The 20,842-nt window shown below is 51.1% G+C and overlaps 1 protein-coding gene across 1 annotated transcript in view; it reads left to right on the top strand.

Moving 5' to 3' along the window:
- The first annotated feature begins 4,662 nt into the window (after positions 1–4,662).
- LOC123752543 (zinc finger protein ZFP2-like) overlaps positions 4,663–20,842 on the top strand; it is a 103,135-nt gene continuing 86,955 nt past the window's right edge. The window contains exon 1 of the mRNA XM_069302124.1: positions 4,663–4,937. The gene's annotated coding sequence lies outside the window, so the exon portion shown is untranslated. The remainder of the gene's footprint in view (positions 4,938–20,842) is intronic.

Raw genomic sequence — 20,842 nt, 5'->3', positions numbered from 1 at the left:
GAGCAAAAGTATATTCACAGTAGTCATCTCTGTCACTAATAACACTGTTGCAGATAAATGTATCTCGGTAATATATAGCTGTGCCACCACCTTTTTTATTAGGCCTACAGTTATGAATGGCTTTATAACTAGCTAAGTTGTAGAGTTGGGTATAGTCTTTATTTAGCCAAGTTTCTGTTAAAATAATGAACGATAGGTTAGTACCTAGTGCTGTGAGTAGTGCATTTAAATCGTCAAAATGTTTAACAAGTGATCTAACATTTTGGTTATAAACTGATAGACAGGTGCTATTTTGGAGTTTGTTTTTAGCCTGGTGTGCTGTGAAATACTTGCAATAATGATGATCAATGTGCTGGTTGGTGTAGATATGAGACAGAAGATTTTGATCAGGATCAATATCAGTGTGCATAGAGATGCAGAGGGATCACGATACAAGATACACGATAAAGCAAAACACAAGAATAAAAGCAAATACAATAAAATAGTAACAATTTAGAAGTAAAATAAAGATCCAATAGATAGCCAGGGAGGACACAGAAGTTACATAAAATAAAAAAACAAAAAATTAGTAGAGACTGACAATATAAATGTAAAATAAAAAATAATAAGAAAAATGATAATCATAAAAAAATGATCTTGAAGATAATTAGCTTAGTAATGGTTAATTAACAGGGTAATAAAAAGCCCTAGGTTTAGTGACAAGGGGATTAACTAAGAACAAATAATTAAGAGTATAAAACAGGCAAAGATGACAAACAAAAAAAAAATAAAAAAATGAAAATAAAAATAAACACCTTTGGAAAGGAAAGGCAGAGCTTAAGTACACTTTGGTTGTATGTGAGACTACAAATTATGTTCTGGTTATTCAGCTGATATCCCACAGTCATCCAGGAAAGAAGTGAGATGTGCTTCAGTGGTTATGACATAAGTTTTTCCAGAGTCAGTCTTCCTAGCTATTATTTTACCATCGCGCACAAAACAATGTTTAATAGCAGTGGATCTATTGCAAATTCCTCGTAGTTTATATAAGAGATTTTGTCTGAATCTGGTAAGACATTCGTTCACATAAACCTTGGATTTCATAGCGACTGCAGCAGTGATAAGGTCTGACTTGCGGTTCTATCTAACTTCACCCTTATCTTTCTGTTGTTTGTACCAGATGATTTGGCACCCACTCTATAAGCTGACTTAATGTCTCTTGCTTCGATTGAATAATTCAACTTAGTACGCAATTCCTGGATCACGATGGCAGTACAGTCTTCTCTGTCAGTTTCATGGGGAAAATCCTGTGATGAGATGATGACAGAATCAAGGAGCTTAAGCTGGTCTGATTCGTCTTGGGTTGCAGTGTGTTGCTGTTGTAGGGAGTTAAAATGGTTCTTAAAAAATGGTTAAAACTTAAATGACTAAAGCTTAATACTAATTGAGCATAAAGAGTAAAATGAAAACATGGAATGAAAACATAGCTGAAAAAGCAGCACAAATACAATTCTGTCGACAAACAGCGCTCTTAAAAAAAAAAAAAAAAAAAAAAAAACAGACATTAGTTGACAATAGAGGGGTAAGGTAGGTTACAGGGAATTTATTAGGTATAGCTTCGTTTTTATCTTAAACTGGTTGAGAGAGGTACAGTCTTTAACATGGTCGGGAAGGTCATTCTACATTCTGGGTCCCTTGATTTGTAGAGCATTTCTAGTTTGATTAATAAAGATAATATAAGCATGAAGAAAACTTAACCTTTTCTTAAAGTAAAGTTTCTTAGTAACTGAAGCCTCAGCTGCTGGATCATCGGCTGGGTCGCGCCAGCCGGAACTTCAGCAGCTGGGTGAATAAATAATTATAAATAATAAGTAATAGAGAATAATAACAATGAAGAATAACAATAGTATGGGCGACGAACCAGCCAGTGATTAACAATCACTGGCGCACTGCTCAGTTATGTTATACGACGTCGAGTAAAGCGATACAGCAGTTGTTCTCTATCCAATAATTAAGAATAGATTAATGACGATTATAATAAAGAATAATAATAAATAATGATAACTATAAAGGATAACACTAATAAAGAATAATTGGCTGGATTCGACTGACTCGATTCTTCGGAAATGAGGTAATTCTCGAATTTATTAAAGTAGGAAATAAATAACGAAATAAATAAACTGAGCCTGGCCACGCGGGCAACACCACCAGGTGTGGCGCCGCCCGCCCTCGTGCAAGGGAGACCCACACGTGCATTGCACGACACGCACTCCCGGGCACGGCACTGAGGGTAGTAAGGGCATGCTCAGAAGGAACACCGCCAGCTGAGCCTTCGGCTACTGGATCATCGGCGGGAATCACTTCCGCCGGGACATAGGGGGAGCCTGCACGTGCACCCCACGTGGCCCCCAGACCCGGTCGCCGCCTGCAGGAGGCCCTCAGGGCAGGCGAGAGCCCGGTACGCCCACACCCCATGCCCCTCAGCCCGGGCGAGAAGGGAGGCAAAGGCCCCTAATGCAGCCCCCAGAAGCGTGAGAGCCGTAAGGAGCCCGTCCACGTGGCCCACGCCGTACCCCAGGCACGGACACTAGGCCACGCTCTGCACACCTCCGGGACCCAGTGACGCCCCCTAGGCAAGGAAACCAATAGGACTGTCCGCATGGGCCACGCCACCAGGCGTGGGGGACTCCGGCCCACGGGCGTAGAGGAGCCCGCATGTGCATGCCTCGTGGCCCAGGCGCCCGCAGGAAGAGGGCGAAGCAGAGCCCCTAGGGACCCCGCCCAGGGCAAGCAAGCCCCTGAGAGCCATGACCAGATGGGCGACACCACCACAGTGGCGCCGCCCGCCCTCGGGTGTAGAGGAGCCCGCACGCAAGGGGCGAAGGCCGGGTGCCCCCAGGGACCACGCCTAGGGTAAGCACGCCACTGAGCCTGGCCACGTGGGCGATACCACCAAAGCGGCGCCGCCCGCCCTCGTACTGAAGGGGGAGCCACACGTGTACGGCACGACTCGCACGCCCGGGCACAGGACTGAGGGCGGGGTCCTTTGAGAGGGCAAATAAACCTGGGGCAGCTAGCTACTGCGTCAGTACACGCACAACCGGGGACAGGCGCTGGGCACACGCTGGGCACTGGGGACATTCCTAACTAAAACAGGGCGCCCCACACGCGGGCGTGTAGGGGGAAACACGGGCAGGACTGTATCTGAGGATAGTGGAGATGGGCCGGCTGCTTTGGAACGCCTATGGCTAACAAAGAAAACTTCACTCAATCAGGAGCCCCGTGTGGGCCGCCCTTGTAGGCGACAGAGAGTGGCGTGGAAGGCTATGTCGAAGGCGTGTAGTCGTCTGAGTGTATTTTGTAGTCGTTTTGTAGTGTATCTAGCGAGGAGGAGGTGAGCAAGAGGCGCTGAGACCGCGGGCGCACTTTTAAGTACCCCGCTCGATGCACGCTTTTTAGTCGGTTACTCTCCAAATCATGGTAATACACTTTCTTCCTCGCAGAACTTCACCGCTTTTGTTGTGAAAGCAGTGACTATTTCTGCTTTCAGATAACACTCAGCCCCTTGTTTAACTCCCTAAACATGCTAAACATAATCTCACTCCACACATTCTCTTGTGTCAACTACATCTTCAAACCCTGTTCTTAAATGCAAATCCTGCTCTGAAACTCTCCCTGGACAGATGTAATAGGACCCATTATCACCACACCAGAAATAAATATCTCTTTGATATCCCCAGAGTCAAACTTAATCTGTGTAAACACTCTATGCAAATAAAGGGACCCAGTCTATGGAACTCACTCCCTAATGAAAGCTGTCCAACTTTTGCGTCATTCAAATACAAAACTAAAAAAATACCTAATTTCATCTTTATAGTTTTCTACCTTGTTGCTTTAAAATTGCACTGTATCTAGTGCTACCCAATCTCCCAATCTTCATGTACCCAATCCAAACAACTTTACCAATGTCATCATTGCTGTCTTCTTATATATGTGCTATCATATAGATGATGATGATGATGCCCGAAACGCTTTGCGTAATAGTGGCTTTAGGCATTGTATGTACTAGCTCTACCTATAAGTCAACAAATCTTTGTAAAAATTTCTTGTATGTATGTACCTTACCTAAATAAACATTTATTTATTTATTTTATTATTATTTATCAATTTGCTCTATGATGCCTATTAATCTTCGTTTAAATTACCAATCAAGCTGTCAATGCAATCAATCAGAGCTTTAATATACCAATGTACTTTAATATACCTACTAATCTCTCTCATCTCATTTTTTTCTTTCATACAATGTATCTTTTATCATTTTTATTAATTCCGCTAGAATTTACCTATTAAAAATTATCTGTTAGATTGAGGACCTGTGCCCGAAAAGATGCGCATACTAGTGGTTTTACAAGAGTGTAAATACCATGCTATGTATTCTCACAAACCCAATGTACCTTCTTGTATATAAATAAATATATAACTAAATAAATTCAAATAGTGCGCCTCCTCATGGAGGGATATCGTACGTTCTGGGCCAGAGCAACCTCTTAGGCTATCCAACCTTGCCTGTAGGTTAAAGAGGCGGACGAAACTAGGTGTCTTATTAAAGAGGATTGCAGTGATGTGTCTTATAGATCAGGAGGATTTTGGTATAAAATAAGGTGGTGAATGGATGGATGATGAATTATAAGTGTTCGAGTACAGGAAGAGGAGGTGGCGTGTACGATGCCACCTCCGCCACCACAACAAAAACAACAATCTCCAGCGTCTCGGGGTGGATGGCCTCCTGCTGCTCCCTACGGATGCCGCAACTACGCCACGATTGACTGGGTATTCAGCTCCAGTGCTGGACCTGCTCCCAGTTCATTACTAGTAACGTCAGTCTTGCAAATTGTTGATGCTTTGGTTCTCCTATCAACACCAAATACATTCACACAAACTCCTGCATCTCATGACTGGTGAGCACCAATTCTTTTTTTATATATTTTATTTGTATTTAGGAAACGTTCGTGATGGCTTTAGAAGAATGGAAAATATGACAAAATTGCTTGCCAGGTTCAACTTCGGGTGAGTGGGCACAGATTATAGATAGTCATGAATCTGAGTTTAACCGTTGACGACTTCTGACTGCTCAGCCTTGGGAGTGAAAAACATGACTCATCTTTATAATAAAGTAGAGGTATATCTAACACACTTTGGCTTGGGTCAGGGAAGTTGATAGATTTTTTTTTAGTGTTTTCTGACTGGATTTTAGGGCAGTTACCAAGGGCTGGTGAGTCCTGGAGGCTTGTGATGCACCCCGGCCCATCTGAGTACTTGCCTAGCTATGCTTGTGGGGGGTTTAGCTTCAGCTCTTTGGTCCCGCCGTTCAACTGTCAAGCAACTGGTTACCTTAAGATGATTTCGGGGCTTGGCGACATTTGATATTGTGTATGGAGTCTGCCTCCACCACATCTCTGCCATTCCATTTATTAACTTCCCTGAGTATGGTGGGCATCTGGCTCTTGCACCGCCTGGGTAAGTTTTAGTCTCCAAGAGTAGGCCTACCCTAGGTGTGGGTACTGGCAATGGCTAGGTGTTTCCTGCCTGTAGTACATATGATGATTACTGGAAACAACCTGTGTTTACATAACACATCTTACACACAGTATGTTTAAAAAACTAAATTTATCTTTGATTTTGTATTGTTTGGTTGTGGTATTTTAGGTAAGGTTATGTTTGCTTATAGACTTGCAGTGATGTAACACTGTTCTGAACCATATTGGACGTTGACCCAAGTATCAGATGGGTTAGCCCCATGTATCGGATTTCCAAAAAGTGCAAACAAGTTGGAATAGATGGACGCCCAAAGAATATTGTTGAAAATATCTTGATAACTCATTAAACCATAAATCTTTATATATCAGAAGAATGACAGAAATGGGATTTATATGTAAAACCTCCACCAGGTCAATATTTAAAGTAAAACTGAAGATATATGTAGTTTTATAAAAGTGGCATTTTTCATCGTTCGTCAAGCTCGTAAACCTTGATATTCATTTCAGAACAAAGCTTATTTCACACAGATTCATTAATAAATGTAAAAGTGTTATATGTTACAAGAAAAATAGAAATATAAGCTTCATTTTAAATACCTGACCATGGGTATATTTGAAATTAAAGCGAAGATAGGTGTATTTTATATTTTTCGACTCCGCACAGATCGATCGACGGAGGAACTCTCTCTCTCAGAACAATGTATATTTCACATAAATTCATTAATAAACACAAATATTTTATATATCTCAAGAAAGATAGAAAAAAAAACTTAATTTTAAATACTTTACCATGGACAGATTTAAAGTACAGTGGCACCTCGACTTACGATTGCCCCGACTTACGATAATTTCGAGTTACGATGTAAATTTGATCGAAAAATGCGACTCAACTTACGATAGTGTCGTCGACTAACGATATTTGTTGGTACACGTTTGGGTCGACCGAGCGTGTGGTTCCTGATCATGTGGGCCGACCTGCCTCAGTTTACTAGAGCTGTCCGCATAATGATGATCACGCCTATAAGAAATTTAGTTTTTGTGGTGATTTTTTGCTTTTTGAACATGAAACTGATTATTATATATCATGCCATGGGTCCCAAGAAAGTCAGTGGTAAGGTTCAACATATTAGAAGACATGTAAGAATGACCATAGAGGAAAAACAAGAGGTCATATGCAAACATGAAAATGGTACTAGTGTTGTTGAACTAGTTAGGCAGTACAATAAATCTTCAGAGGAGGTGGTGGCGGCATTAGAGGATGTCCTTTCCTCATTAATTAAGAAAATGTGTGCAGTATGGGAAAGAGTGCAAAGTTTTATTGAAAAGAATCACTCAGATAAAGCTGTAACAGCCCGTTGCATTGATCTTTTTAATGACAATGTGATGCATCACTACAGACAAGTGTTGGAAAGAAGGGAAAAACAATCTTCAATGGAACGATTTTTAGTGAGAAAATCAAGCAGCGAGCCAGAAGCAGGACCTAGTGGTATGCAGGAAAAACGTGTCAGTGTGTGTACCCCAGAAAAGTCCTCACTGCCTGATGTTATAATAGAAGGGGACTCCCCTTCCAAACAGTAACACCTCACCTCCTCCGCCCGCCTCACCATCTTCCATACGCTATCAAGAGTTGTCCATAAAGGTAAGATAAACATATGTACTGTATTGTAGTTAGAGAAAAAAAATTGTATTCAGTATAAAATGTATTTGTAAGTTAATATTTTGGAGGGTGGGGAACGGATTAATTCAATTCCCTTTATTTCTTATGGGAAAAATCGCTTCGACTTACGATATTTCGGCTTATGATCCGTCTCTGGGAACGGATTACCATCGTAAATCGAGGCCCCACTGTACTAATGATGGTACATATATTTTAATAATTGCCAAACTCTGACTCTGCACAGACTGATCGACAGAGCAACTCTTTCTCTTAGAACAATGTTTATTTCACGTAAATTCGTTAATAAACATAAATATTTTATATGTGTTAAGAAATATAGAAATATAAGCTTCATTTTAAATACTTTACCATAGACATATTTAAAGCTCATGTGAAGATACATATGTTTTTATAGTGGCATTCAGTAGCATGTTGGTCATGGAATGCAAATGCCTATGCATTTGCTCTTCTATTGTGTAATTAACAAAGATATGCTAATAAAGCCTAGAATATTATATGCCTCCTGAAAGACCAAGATATAATACTTATAAACCCCAACCTACCCTTGAGAGTGGCAAACTATGACAAATCCAACAGACAAACCAACCCTAACTTAACCTATCCAGCATAACCAATAGGAGGATGGAGTATGTGGACATAAGAAGCGGTTAAGGAGGGGCCCACAACAACAAAATCCATCCACATAGCCCACAGGTAGAGAGAGCAGCTAAGAAGGACCCACATGTATCCTATTGCACCAAAGGAAATATATCTTGTTAATCACTGTGCTGCCCCCAACTGAGAAAACTCGGTCGGTGGGAAACTATGCCAACTGAGAAAACACCTTATAAATATTTTGTACCCATTCAAAACATGTTTGCAGTAGGTAGTGTATGAAATGGACTCTTGGGACCTCTGGTGAGAGGCATCCATCTTGGAAACAATTCCCAGAATGTCCTAGGGCTGCTGGCTGGCTTAGTGCTGAGTAACCATGGGTGGCACACGCGCCTCTAGCTCCCAAACACCTGTCTGATGCGGTGTTGAAAAATTACTCTCTGTCAGTGAAATTCAGACCTTATCCTTTGAAGCACATAAGGGTCATGATATTGATGAAGTTAGGCACAGTATGGACCTAACACGAGAGTCGGATTCAAGTGATAAAGCATCGATGAGGATACAGCGAGTGAATGTATCCAGTAGTAGCTGAGCACCACCCATGCTCACCCATGTTATTTCCAATTTCTGGGGGAAGCCCCGTTGGCTCCCCGGAGCTATCCCAGGCTGATATGCTAATGTCAGACTTTGGCATCAGTCATGTGTATGGAGTTCTTAGGCCTACCGGGGACTACGGCCAGAACCGGGCCCCCTCAGAGGCAAGGGGAGCAATGGCCTATAGAAGCCTCCGTGTGGTTGGAAGCATTCTATGTCTGCCATCGACCGGAACAGGCACCCAGAAAGGTAAGCGCCTCAAAACAAACCCCTATTCTGGTTAAAATTGCTACCGAAAGCCGAACTAGTGGATAGAACTCCCCAACCGAAAACAAGCTAACTAGTGTGGCATCACACACTGCCGCGTCGCTGTCTGCGCAGCTCCCGCCTTCCCGGGAGGGGGAAGAGGGAACCCCAGACCCTCCACGCCGGCTACCCACACCTCAGTTCTTGAGGCTAATGCTATAGGCGATGGTCGTGTGCTCTGGCTCCGGTGTCGCTACTGCACTGTGCTTTGCGTGTGGTGTTGGTTTTGTGGGTGCGAGAGCCAGGAGTTATCTTCAGTACTCGGGCTGCATGCGCCTAGGGCTGCCTTCCCTAGGTGCCCTGTAAGTACTGCCCTTGGGACTTGGGGCCACCTTCCACAGGCTCCTCGGGGTCTGCCTCTGCTGGTCCATTTTACCTTTCGGTTTTTCGGCCGCCTGTTGGGCTCTTGGGTGTTCTGTTCTCCCTTGTTACCGGCAGGTAAGAGGCAGTTTGCACTGGTAGGGGCGCAGGGTGCTGCACAGCTTGTATTCCCGACATCACGGCCGGCTCTGTTTCTTGGGGTTCGCTGTCCTCTTGCGGGGTTTTGTTTTTCTTTTTGTTTTTGCCTGGTGGGGGGTTCTATCATTTTATTCAGTTTGTTTTTGCCCTTCCACTGTTCTCCTCGGTGGCGCCCCCTGCTAGGTCCCCGTGAGTGTACACGTCCCTGGGGTTCAGCTATAGAAGTTTGCTTGGTAGTTTTGGGCGCCAGTTTGCAGCACCCTGCCTGGGACTACCTGAGCGCGAGTCCTCTTAAAGTAAACTCTCAGGACCCTGGGAATCCCCTAGGGGGCGCGTGGGTCCGATGGATGTGACCCCGGAGTCCCCACTCGCTGTGTGCGAGTTTGAGGGTTGCTCGGTCCCCTTGTCTCAGGGTGACCCTCATTGTTTTTGCCTCTGCCACGCTGCCTGTTGGGTCGGTGATACTTTCGACCCTGAGTCCTGTGAGTGTTGCTGCTTGCTTGTGACTCAATTTACCCAATCCTCTGATGATTATCTTCGGGTACAGGCGGCGTGTGCATTGCAGTCTAGGTTTCGTCTGTTGCAACGCGCTCGGTTGGTTGCTCACCCGGATGCCCCGGGGCTGCCCCGCTTTGCTTTTCGAGACCCGGACTTGGGGGTGGGGGTCGCTTCGATCCTGGTTCAGTCCGCACCTCCTCGTCCTTCCCCTTCTGTTCGTTCTGGTCCCCTCCCCCCTGCTTCCGGCCCCGAAGCGTCTGAGGGTTTCGGGGTCGGAGCAGGGGTTACTTGATCTTGAGACTCGGGCAGCTTCGGGGGGTGCCCCTTCCGGGGGAGGCAGCAGAGGCATTCGAGTCTTGTCTCCCGGCTGAAGCTTCTGGGTCTGACCAGTGGGCCCCCCTTCCTCCAGCTTTTCCAGCTGCTCCGTCCTTGTCTTGTGGGGTCGGGGCTTGGGGAGAGGACTCGGCCTCGGGTCCTGTGGTGAAGGACCTCGACGCTGGGGAGGGGCTGATTTGGGGGCCTTGGGCCCCGCTGGACCCCGCCTGGGTTTTTCTTCCCTCTGAGTGGGGCTTATTGTTACAAGGAGTGGGGTTTTCTTTTCCCCCATCTGCGTACAAGTTGGATTTGGTGTCGGCCCCTCCCCGGGTTCGGTTCCGTGTTCCCCCGGGTACGTCGGTTCCGTCTTTCCGGAGGTTTTCGGCTTATCGCATCCAACCTGGTGTGGTGCGAGCAGCCTCTGCAACTTACCTCCTGCGTGACCCGGATTATGCCTCGGAAATGGATCCGTCCGAATTCAGGTTTGGGACTTCATTCCCTTTCTGGCTCCGTTACGAGGTTCCGGAGTCATCCTGTCTAGCAGACTGCCCCTTGTTTGTTCTGGATTCCTGGCATTCCTTCTGTTGTTCCCGCAGGCTGGAGTGGCGAGAAGCTTCCACAGTGCTTCAGGTTTTCCTGGGGGGCGAGCATGAGTACTTGAATGAGTGCTTGTTTGCCCCTGCCCTTCCCTGCGATGTGGGCGTTATTCAGCTCCATGTGCAGGTTCCCACCCTTTCGGCGGCGCTCATTGCGGAGGACTTGCGCGCCCGGGGCCTTTTGGCTTCGGCCTTGCGGTTCTTTTCCCTCCTGGAGCTGTCTTCGGATTGGCTCGTGGAGGATGTGAGGACGCTTGGGTCTGTCCCGGGGTCTGGCACCTTGTCCTCGGCTGCACGTTCGTCGGCTGCCTTGTTGAAGCTGTTCACGCCGATTTTGCGGGATGCGGTTTCCCTGTTTTATGCTTCCCGTCTCGTGTGTCGGCAGATGGTGCTGGGTTCCTCCGTGGAATCTGCTTGGGCTCTGGCTCTTAGGCGTTCTTCACCTTTTTGTCCTCTTCTGTTTGAGGAGTCGGCCGTGGCGCAGTTTATTCAGGCTGCGTTGGCGGCTTGTCGTCTGATGTTGGACTTGTTGGTTTTCCGGGGATCCCGGGGTGGGTCTTCCCGGAAAGGTCGTGCCAGGGCTCGGGGTTCCTCTCGTCATGGTAGGCCTCTGGTGTCAGGTTCGGGTTTGGCTCCTCCTGCGGACCCTCCCTCGTCTGGTCGGCGCGGTGTTCACTCTGTGCGGGGTTCTGGGTCTCGTAAGGGTCGCCGGCCCTTTCTCGGTTTGCCCCATTGACGGGGCGATGGGGGGGGGGGGGCTTGCACTGTTCGCCCGCGCCTGGTCCCACGATTCGTGGGTTTTTCGGGTCGTGTCTCGCGGCCTGCAGTGGAGTTGGGTGGCCCCTCCCCCCTTGGGGGGGGGGTCGGGGCTGGTAGGGCAGGTTTCTTCCCCTGCGCTCTGTCGAGTTGTCTTGGAGTGGGTACGCTTGGGCGTTGTCGAAACGACGACGTCCCTCAGATGGGTTTCCCGTCTGTTTCCGGTTCCGAAACGGAACTGCGCGGACCCGCAGTTCATTCTGGACTTGTCCCGTCTGAACCCCTGGGTTCATCGCCCCTCCTTTCGGATGACTATGCTTTCTCAGATTCGGCTCCTCTTGGAGCCGGGAGCTTGGATGGTGTCCCTGGACCTCCGGGACGCTTATTGGCATGTCCCGATTCATCCAAGGTTCAGGGAGTTGCTCGGTTTTGTTGTGGGGCGCCCGAGTTACTGCTTTCGTTGTCTCCCGTTCGGGTTGAACCTGGCACCTCGCGTGTTCACGTGCCTTACACGGTTTGTGGTGGCTCGTTTGCGTCTCCTAGGAGTTCGGGTGTTGGCCTACCTTGATGACTGGCTAGTTTGGGCTCCCAGCTGGTCAGCTTGCTTGCTAGCCAGGGATTTGGTTCTTTCCCAGCTCGCCGGGCTCGGGTTCTTGGTGAACTGGAGGAAGTCCAATCTGGTTCTCTCTCAGGTTCGGACTTGGCTGGGTCTTGTTTGGGACTCTCGAACCGCCTCCTTGTCTCTCCCTCCGGAGTCTCTCCTGCGGCTGCGGTCCCACCTTCGTCTGTTTCTGGAGGGCCCTCGGGTCACCCGGCGGTTGCTCGAGGGGCTGTGCGGGAGCCTGAACTTCGCGATGGTGGTCTACCCGCCGGGTCGGGTTTGGCTTCGACGGCTGTTCTGGTTCCTTCAGGGTTCCCCCTTCCGCCTCTCTCGCGATGGCAGAGTTCGACCCCCGGGGGCCTTGCGTCGGTTGCTGCGTCACCGGCTTCCTCTTCGGGTTTTTCGGGGTTCAGTGCCTTGGCGCCTACCCGAGCCCTCGCTCGATGTGTACACGGATGCGTCGTCTCTCAGCTGGGGTTTTGTGACCAGTGCTCACCTGGCCGGCCAGGGGCGTTGGGATCCATCCTTCCGTTGAGCTCACAGCACGGTGAGGGAGTTCGCGGCAGTGTGGTTTGCTCTGGGGAGGATTCGGGTGGCCCGCGGATCGACGATTCGGCTCCATTCGAACTGCTCTCCGGTGGTTCATTGCCTGAACCACGGGGGTTCGATGCGGTCCTTGTCTCTTTGGGGTTGGTCGCTTCGGGTGACTCGTCTGCTGAGTTCTTGGGGTTTGGTTCTCCTTGCGGTTCACGTATGGGGCGTGTCCAACGTCTTGGCCGACGCCCTGTCTCGCTTCTTTCCCCTCTCCACGGAGTGGACGGTCGACGACGAGTCCTTCCGTTGGCTTTGCCAGACGTTCGGGCGCCCCGAGGTGGACCTCTTCGCGTCGGCGTGGTCGCAGCGTCTTCCCGTTTATGCGGCGCCCTTCCCCAATTGCGAGGCCGTAGGGGTCGATGCCTTTCGGCTAGACTGGTCGAGTGGGGGTTCCTGTACCTCTTTGCCCCAGTTCGGCTGTTGCTCCAGGTCCTGACTCACTTAGAGACTTACCAGGGGAGAGTTGTCCTTCTGGCCCCTTGGTGGCCGGCCCAGCCTTGGTTTCAGGCGCTGGTTGCTTGGTGTCCGAACCCGAGGGTTTTCCCGCGGCTCCAAGTCTTTCAGCAGATCGGGCCAGTACGTCACGTGACTGGTTCGATCTTCTCCTCGAGTCTTCGCGTATGGGTTTTTTGACTCGAGTCTATCATCATGTCTATGGTGATCAGGTGGCCTCCTTGCTGGTGTCCCACCTGAGGGCTTCTTCTCGGCGGCAGTATGAAGTTTCCTGGCGGTCCTTCTATTTCTTTTTGCGTCTTCGTTGTGTTAGTTCCTTGTCTGTTCAGGTGGTCTTGTCCTTCCTCTCTTGGTTGTTTCAGGACCGTCATTTTATGCCTAACACTGTCGCCTCGTATCGTGCGGCGCTGGCGGAGCCACTTCAGCTTGCTTTCGGTATTGATGTTACTTCTGCGCCGTTTTGCAAGCTGTCTCGTGCATTGTTTCACCGGTCTGCTCATGCGTCACCTGAGCCGACCTGGTCTTTGGACAGAGTGCTCGCTTTCCTTTTGTCTCCTCGTTTCGTTGTGGCCCCTTCGTTCCAGGATTGTTTTTCCAAGGCACTTTTCTTGTTGGCTTTGGCTTCTGGGGGTCGGGTAGGGGAGCTTCATGCTCTCCTCCGGCGCAGGGGTTTCTGCTCTTTTGGTTGTGGTGATTGTTTTGTTCGTTTGCAGCCGTCTCCTTCTTTTCTGGCGAAGAATGAGACTGCTGCGTTCCGGAGGGGTCCATGGGTGGTTGATGCTTGGTTGGTCAGGCTGGGGGTGCATCATGTTTTGTGTCCGGTTGCGGTGCTTTGCCGTTATTTGCTCGCCACGGCTTCTGTGTCCGGGGACGCGCTGTGGGTTGATCCGGTTTCCCTTCTTCCCTGTTCGCGGGTTCGGGTCTCCCAGGTCGTCCGCAGGGTTATTAAGTCCAGCCAGCCTGCGGTCTATCCCCGTGCCCATGACGTTCGTAAGTTCGCGGCTCTTGCTGGCGTCTTTGGGAATATGTCTTGGTCTGATATTTGGGCGCTGGGATTTTGGCGGTTGAACAGGGTCCTGGCTACTCGTTACCTTGTGAATGTCCCTGGGCCCTGTCGGGCCTGTGTTGCTTTGGGTCGGCGGTTGCAGCCAGTTGTCTCGGCTTCGAGTTGAGGAGTGAGTGACGACCGCCTCCCGGGTAAGTCCCTCTTTTTCCGTCTGTGGGTAGTTAGCTCCGGGGAGCTGACAGGGCTCCCTCCACAAAACCAGCGTTGAATGTAATGAAACGCCATTTTCTGGGTGAGTCCCGGAGGCTCCCCGGCATCTTTCCCTCCCTCTGGTTGGGTTTTTTTTCGCGTTTTTGACATCCAGCCTCAAGAACTGAGGTGTGGGTAGCCGGCGTGGAGGGTCTGGGGCTCCCCCTTCCCCCCTCCCCCCTCCCCAGGAGGGGGGAGCTGCACAGAGAGCGGCGCAGCGGTGTGTGACGTCACACTAGTTTGCTTGTTTTCGGTTGGGGAGTTCTATCCACTAGTTCGGCTTTTGGTAGCAATTTTAACCAGAATAGGAATTTTTTTTTGAGGCGCTTACCTTTCTGGGTGCCTGTTCCGGTCGATGGCAGACATAGAATGCTTCCAACCACATGGAGGCTTCTATAGGCCATTGCTCCCCTTGCCTCTGAGGGGGCCCGGTTCTGGCCATGGTCCCCGGTAGGCCTAAGAACTCCATGCACATGACTGATGCCAAAGTCTGACATTAGCATATCAGCCTGGGATAGCTCCGGGGAGCCTCCGGGACTCGCCCAGAAAATGGCATTTCATTACATTCAACGCTGTTTTTTTTTATAGATGATACATAGATGAATCGTTTTCTGGGTTCAGTGATGATACAAGTACAGAGCACCACTTGGTTTCCGAACCCCTTGGGGACAAGACCCGTTGGTTAACATGTAAGTTCGTAAACGAGAAATAGAGGGGAAAAAATAAACTAGAAATGTAAAAAGAAATAAAAAAAAAAAAAAATTTATATAAAAAACTCTAGGGGAAAAAATCGACAGGTTCATAGCGTAAATGCGACAGTATTTTGTTTGTACTCACCAATAAGTGAAGTCCAGATTCGCTTTATAAAAGTCCTTAATTGTTCCTAACTGATTATTAAGACGTCTGGCAAACATCCTCTGGATGTTTCCTGCCAGCCTGCAGGAACATCCTGCCAGCCTGCAGGCACATCCTGCCAAAAATATACGATGATGTACTGTACATTTAAGAAACAAATCTGGGTCACAGGTCTGTGGAGTGTGGCTAGGCTTACGGAGTCAGCCGGTCCCTCCCCCACCACCGACACTCCTCCCCCACCCCAAACCCATACACACACACTCTCAAAGGTCACGTGGTTCATGGTTCACTTCAACACCCATATATCGCTTCCTGCCTGCCTCCTTCCCAGCCTGCCTGCCTGCCTCCTTCCCAGCCTGCCTGCCTGCCTCCTTCCCAGCCTGCCTGCCTGCCTTCTTCCCTGCCTGCCTGCCTGCCTCCTTCCCAGCCTGCCTCCTTCCCAGCCTGCCTGCCTGCCTCCTTCCCAGCCTGCCTCCTTCCCAGCCTGCCTGCCTCCTTCCCAGCCTGCCTGCCTGCCTCCTTCCCAGCCTGCCTGCCTGCCTCCTTCCTAGTCTGCCTGCCTGTCTCCTTCCCAGCCTGCCTGCCTGTCTCCTTCCCAGCCTGCCTGCCTGCCTCCTTCCCAGCCTGCCTGCCTGCCTCCTTCCCAGCCTGCCTCCTTCCCAGCCTGCCTGCCTGCCTCCTTCCCAGCCTGCCTGCCTGCCTCGTTCCCAGCCTGCCTGCCTGCCTCCTTCCCAGCCTGCCTGCCTGCCTCCTTCCCAGCCTGCCTGCCTGCCTCCTTCCCAGCCTGCCTGCCTGCCTCCTTCCCAGCCTGCCTGCCTGCCTCCTTCCCAGCCTGCCTGCCTGCCTCCTTCCCAGCCTGCCTGCCTGCCTTCTTCCCTGCCTGCCTGCCTGCCTCCTTCCCAGCCTGCCTCCTTCCCAGCCTGCCTGCCTGCCTCCTTCCCAGCCTGCCTGCCTGCCTCCTTCCCAGCCTGCCTGCCTCCTTCCCAGCCTGCCTGCCTGCCTCCTTCCCAGCCTGCCTGCCTGCCTCCTTCCTAGTCTGCCTGCCTGTCTCCTTCCCAGCCTGCCTGCCTGTCTCCTTCCCAGCCTGCCTGCCTGCCTCCTTCCCAGCCTGCCTGCCTGCCTCCTTCCCAGCCTGCCTGCCTGCATCCTTCCCAGCCTGCCTGCCTGCCTCGTTCCCAGCCTGCCTGCCTGCCTCCTTCCCAGCCTGCCTGCCTGCCTCCTTCCCAGCCTGCCTGCCTGCCTCCTTCCCAGCCTGCCTGCCTGCCTCCTTCCCAGCCTGCCTGCCTGCCTCCTTCTCAGCCTGCATGCCTGCCTCCTTCCCAGCCTGCCTGCCTGCCTCCTTCCTAGCCTGCCTGCCTGTCTCCTTCCCAGCCTGCCTGCCTGCCTCCTTCCCAGCCTGCCTGCCTGCCTCCTTCCCAGCCTGCCTGCCTGCCTCCTTCCCAGCCTGCCTGCCTGCCTCCTTCCCAGCCTGCCTGCCTGCCTCCTTCCCAGCCTGCCTGCCTGCCTCCTTCCCAGCCTGCCTGCCTGCCTCCTTCCTAGCCTGCCTGCCTGTCTCCTTCCCAGCCTGCCTGCCTGCCTCCTTCCCAGCCTGCCTGCCTGCCTCCTTCCCAGCCTGCCTGCCTGCCTCCTTCCCAGCCTGCCTCCTTCTCAGCCTGCCTGCCTGCCTGCCTCCTTCCCAGCCTGCCTGCCTCCTTCCCAGCCTGCATGCCTGCCTCCTTCCCAGCCTGCCTGCCTGCCTCCTTCCTAGCCTGCCTGCCTGCCTCCTTCCCAGCCTGCCTGCCTGCCTCCTTCCCAGCCTGCCTGCCTGCCTCCTTCCCAGCCTGCCTGCCTGCCTCCTTCCCAGCCTGCCTGCCTTCTTCCCAGCCTGCCTGCCTGCCTCCTTCCTAGCCTGCCTGCCTGTCTCCTTCCCAGCCTGCCTGCCTGCCTCTTTCCCAGCCTGCCTGCCTGCCTCTTTCCCAGCCTGCCTGCCTGCCTCCTTCCCAGCCTGCCTGCCTGCCTCCTTCCCAGCCTGCATGCCTGCCTGCCTCCTTCCCAGCCTGCCTGCCTGCCTGCCTCCTTCCCAGCCTGCCTGCCTCCTTCCCAGCCTGCCTGCCTGCCTGTCTCCTTCCCAGCCTGCCTGCCTGCCTGTCTCCTTCCCAGCCTGCCTGCCTGCCTCCTTCCCAGCCTGCCTGCCTCCTTCCCAGCCTGCCTGCCTGCCTCCTTCCCAGCCTGCCTGCCTGCCTCCTTCCCAGCCTGCCTGCCTGCCTCCTTCCCAGCCTGCCTGCCTGCCTCCTTCCCAGCCTGCCTGCCTGCCTCCTTCCCAGCCTGCCTGCCTGCCTGCCTCCTTCCCAGCCTGCCTGCCTGCCTGCCTCCTTCCTAGCCTGCCTGCCTCCTTCCCAGCCTGCCTGCCTGCCTGCCTCCTTCCCAGCCTGCCTGCCTGCCTCCTTCCCAGCCAGCCTGCCTGCCTCCTTCCCAGCCTGCCTGCCTGCCTCCTTCCCAGCCTGCCTGCCTGCCTCCTTCCCAGCCTGCCTGCCTGCCTCCTTCCCAGCCTGCCTGCCTGCCTCCTTCCCAGCCTGCCTGCCTGCCTCCTTCCCAGCCTGCCTGCCTGCCTGCCTCCTTCCCAGCCTGCCTGCCTGCCTCTTTCCCAGCCTGCCTGCCTGCCTCCTTCCTAGCCTGCCTGCCTGCCTCCTTCCCAGCCTGCGTGCCTGCCCCCTTCCCAGCCTGCCTGCCTGCCTGCCTCCTTCCCAGCCTGCCTGCCTGCCTCCTTCCCAGCCTGCCTGCCTGCCTCCTTCCCAGCCTGCCTGCCTGTCTCCTTCCCAGCCTGCCTGCCTGCCTCCTTCCCAGCCTGCCTGCCTCCTTCCCAGCCTGCCTGCCTGCCTCCTTCCCAGCCTGCCTGCCTGCCTCCTTCCCAGCCTGCCTGCCTGCCTCCTTCCCAGCCTGCCTGCCTGCCTCTTTCCCAGCCTGCCTGCCTGCCTCCTTCCCAGCCTGCCTGCCTGCCTCCTTCCCAGCCTGCCTGCCTGCCTCCTTCCCAGCCTGCCTGCCTGCCTCCTTCCCAGCCTGCCTGCCTGCCTCCTTCCCAGCCTGCCTGCCAGCCTGCCAGCCTGCCTGCCAGCCAGCCAGCCAGCCTGCCTCCCTCCCTGCCACCCTCCCTGCCAGCCAACCTGCCTTCCTCCCTGCCAGCCTGCCTCCCTCCCTCCCTCCCTGTCAGCCAGCCTGCCTGCCTCCCTTCCTGCCAGCCTGCCTTCCAGCCAGCCTGCCTCCCTCCCTGCCTGTCTGCTTGCCTGCCTGCCTGCCTGTCTGCCTGCCTCCCTACCACCCTCACCACCACCCCCAACACTCTCCCTGCCTCTCCCCCTCAATGCCTCCCTCCATCAATCACTGCCTCCCATCCCTCCCGCAAGGCCTTGGAGGTCGGTGGCCTGTTGCCACGTGAGGGGCCGCCGATGCCAAAACAAACTCAATACCGACCTTCAGTAATATCGACCGCCAGACTGGTATATGAGGGTCCAGATACCAATCTCCCAAACCGGTCGTTATTACCGGCAGATCGGTATAAAAGAGGCCGTTAAATTGAGTGGATACAGTACTGTACTCAAAAATATGGTGTGCATATTGTTGATTCAATTATGTTCATCAATCAGTGAACAAATACTTTGTCGGTTATTACACTATAAGCACAGGTTATATATAAGTATCTGCATGTTTTGTTCACCATATCGAACCACTAAGTAGCTATTATGAGTCAAAAAGTAACGAGGAGTTACCGCCATGTACCAGCCAGCCATTCACGCCCTCCCTCAAGTCATCTGACTCGCCCATATTCTCCTCCCACGATACTGTTTTTGCTTTTATTCACTATATACAGACGTTATATATAAGTATCTACATTCGTGTTCACCATAACGAACCACTAAGTTGGCATGCTGAGTGGCAGTGGCAGCCCGCCACTGGCTGCCACTCCCTCCCTCCCTCACCTCACCAGACTTGCCACCATTCTCCACCCACCATACTGTTTTTGCTTTTATATACAGACGTTATATATAAGTATTTACATGTTTTGTTCACCATAACTGTACATCTAAGGTTGTATGGTGAGTAAAGGCACAAAGACGTAGGACCTCACACAGTCATCTGATGGCTGCCGCCCTCAAGGCCAGACGCACTAATATTTCTCCTCCAACAATACTGTTTGTGGTGTTATTACGCTATATACACATATTATATATAAATATCTACCCGTTTTATTCACCATACTTGTACAAGTAAACTGGTATGGTGCCCAAAGACCATCGTGGTAACCAGTAAACAACACCGTCGTCTGCACGGTGGTGTCGTGCAGACGACTCCACCGCCCTCACCAAAATAGCGGCTCCCAACCTTCTCCTCTTGCTGTTTATACCCTCTATACACACGTTATATATAAGTATCTACATTTGTGTTCACCATAGCGAACCACTTAAGCTGGTATGGTGAGTGCAGTCAATAAAAGGTGGCCACACACAGTCAGAAGACATCGCCACCACCCTCCCTCCCACAGCATTACTCCTCCCTCCATGGCGCACAGCGCTAAATATCACCACAATCTTGCTATTATCAGAACCCTGGTCAGTTTTATCAGTCAGGGGTCTTCTGTAATAATATCATCGCTACATAATAGCATGAAGTATATTATGGCATTTTTAGGCAATGCTGTGGTCACAAGCTGAATAGCAGTGCTGTTAGCTCATGCAGCATGCGTCAGGCTTGGTAGCTCACTCAATACTGAGGCCAATAACACCTGGGAGTTTGGCCCACAATTTTTTTTTAAAATGGCGTCTGTTTACAAGAGCCTTGATGAAGGTGTGGTGAACCCCTTGTATCCTCGGGTCGTTTAAATCTTGCGTAGTACTCCAACACGTCATATGACGTGATGCGCAGTTGACTGGAACAACTTCCAACACGTCATATGACGTGATGCACACTTTAAGGGTTAAGGGTTAAGTGTCACGAGATAGCAAAAGTGTTAATGTGACAAAATTTGAAAGAATATATATCTTAAGTAAAAGCAAAGATATGGTTAAATAAATAATACAGCCCCATTGCCGGTGTCTGGACACATGAAAACTACTTAGACATGAATGTCCAGCCAAGCTGAGATCGCTTATCGCTAAATATCGCGATATATATCACATTAACCCCTTAATTGCGTTGCCTCCAAATATGACACTCCACAGTGCGCAGGAAATAAATTCTCTGGAAAAAATTCTTTTGATTTTTTAAGTGTCAAAAACCCTTCCCTCAGTATGGGTATGTAAAAAAAAAATTGAAATTGTACTTACTTTGGCTGCTATGGGGTCCGTAAGTTGGCGCGTGACGTCATCATTCGCCATTCGCCCGTGATGTACGCTCCCGGGGCTAGTAGGACGCCTAGGGCGGGGCGCGAGTTGCCACAAATATATTTTTGTTCATTTTTTGTGCACAGTTCCAAATACATTTTATTTGTTTTTACGTGCTAATCCTATGTATAATGAACACGTACACTATATTATGGCAGTAAAACATCCATACTGTCCGAAGACACTGTGTTACGTGTATGACACTTGTGTACACATATGCTATCTTGAGGTTATCTTGAGATGATTTCGGGGCTTTTTTTTTTAGTGTCCCCGCGGCCCGGTCCTCGACCAGGCCTCCACCCCCAGGAAGCAGCCCATGACAGCAAACTAACACCCAGGTACCTATTTACTGCTAGGTAACAGGGGCATAGGGTGAAAGAAACTCTGCCCATTGTTTCTCGCTGGCGCCCGGAATCGA

The sequence above is a fragment of the Procambarus clarkii genome, chromosome 5 (genome assembly GCF_040958095.1).
Source record: "Procambarus clarkii isolate CNS0578487 chromosome 5, FALCON_Pclarkii_2.0, whole genome shotgun sequence".
Lineage (NCBI taxonomy): Eukaryota > Metazoa > Arthropoda > Malacostraca > Decapoda > Cambaridae > Procambarus > Procambarus clarkii.
The sequence above is the reverse complement of the archived record's forward strand: the minus strand, read 5'-3'. Positions and strand labels throughout refer to the sequence as shown.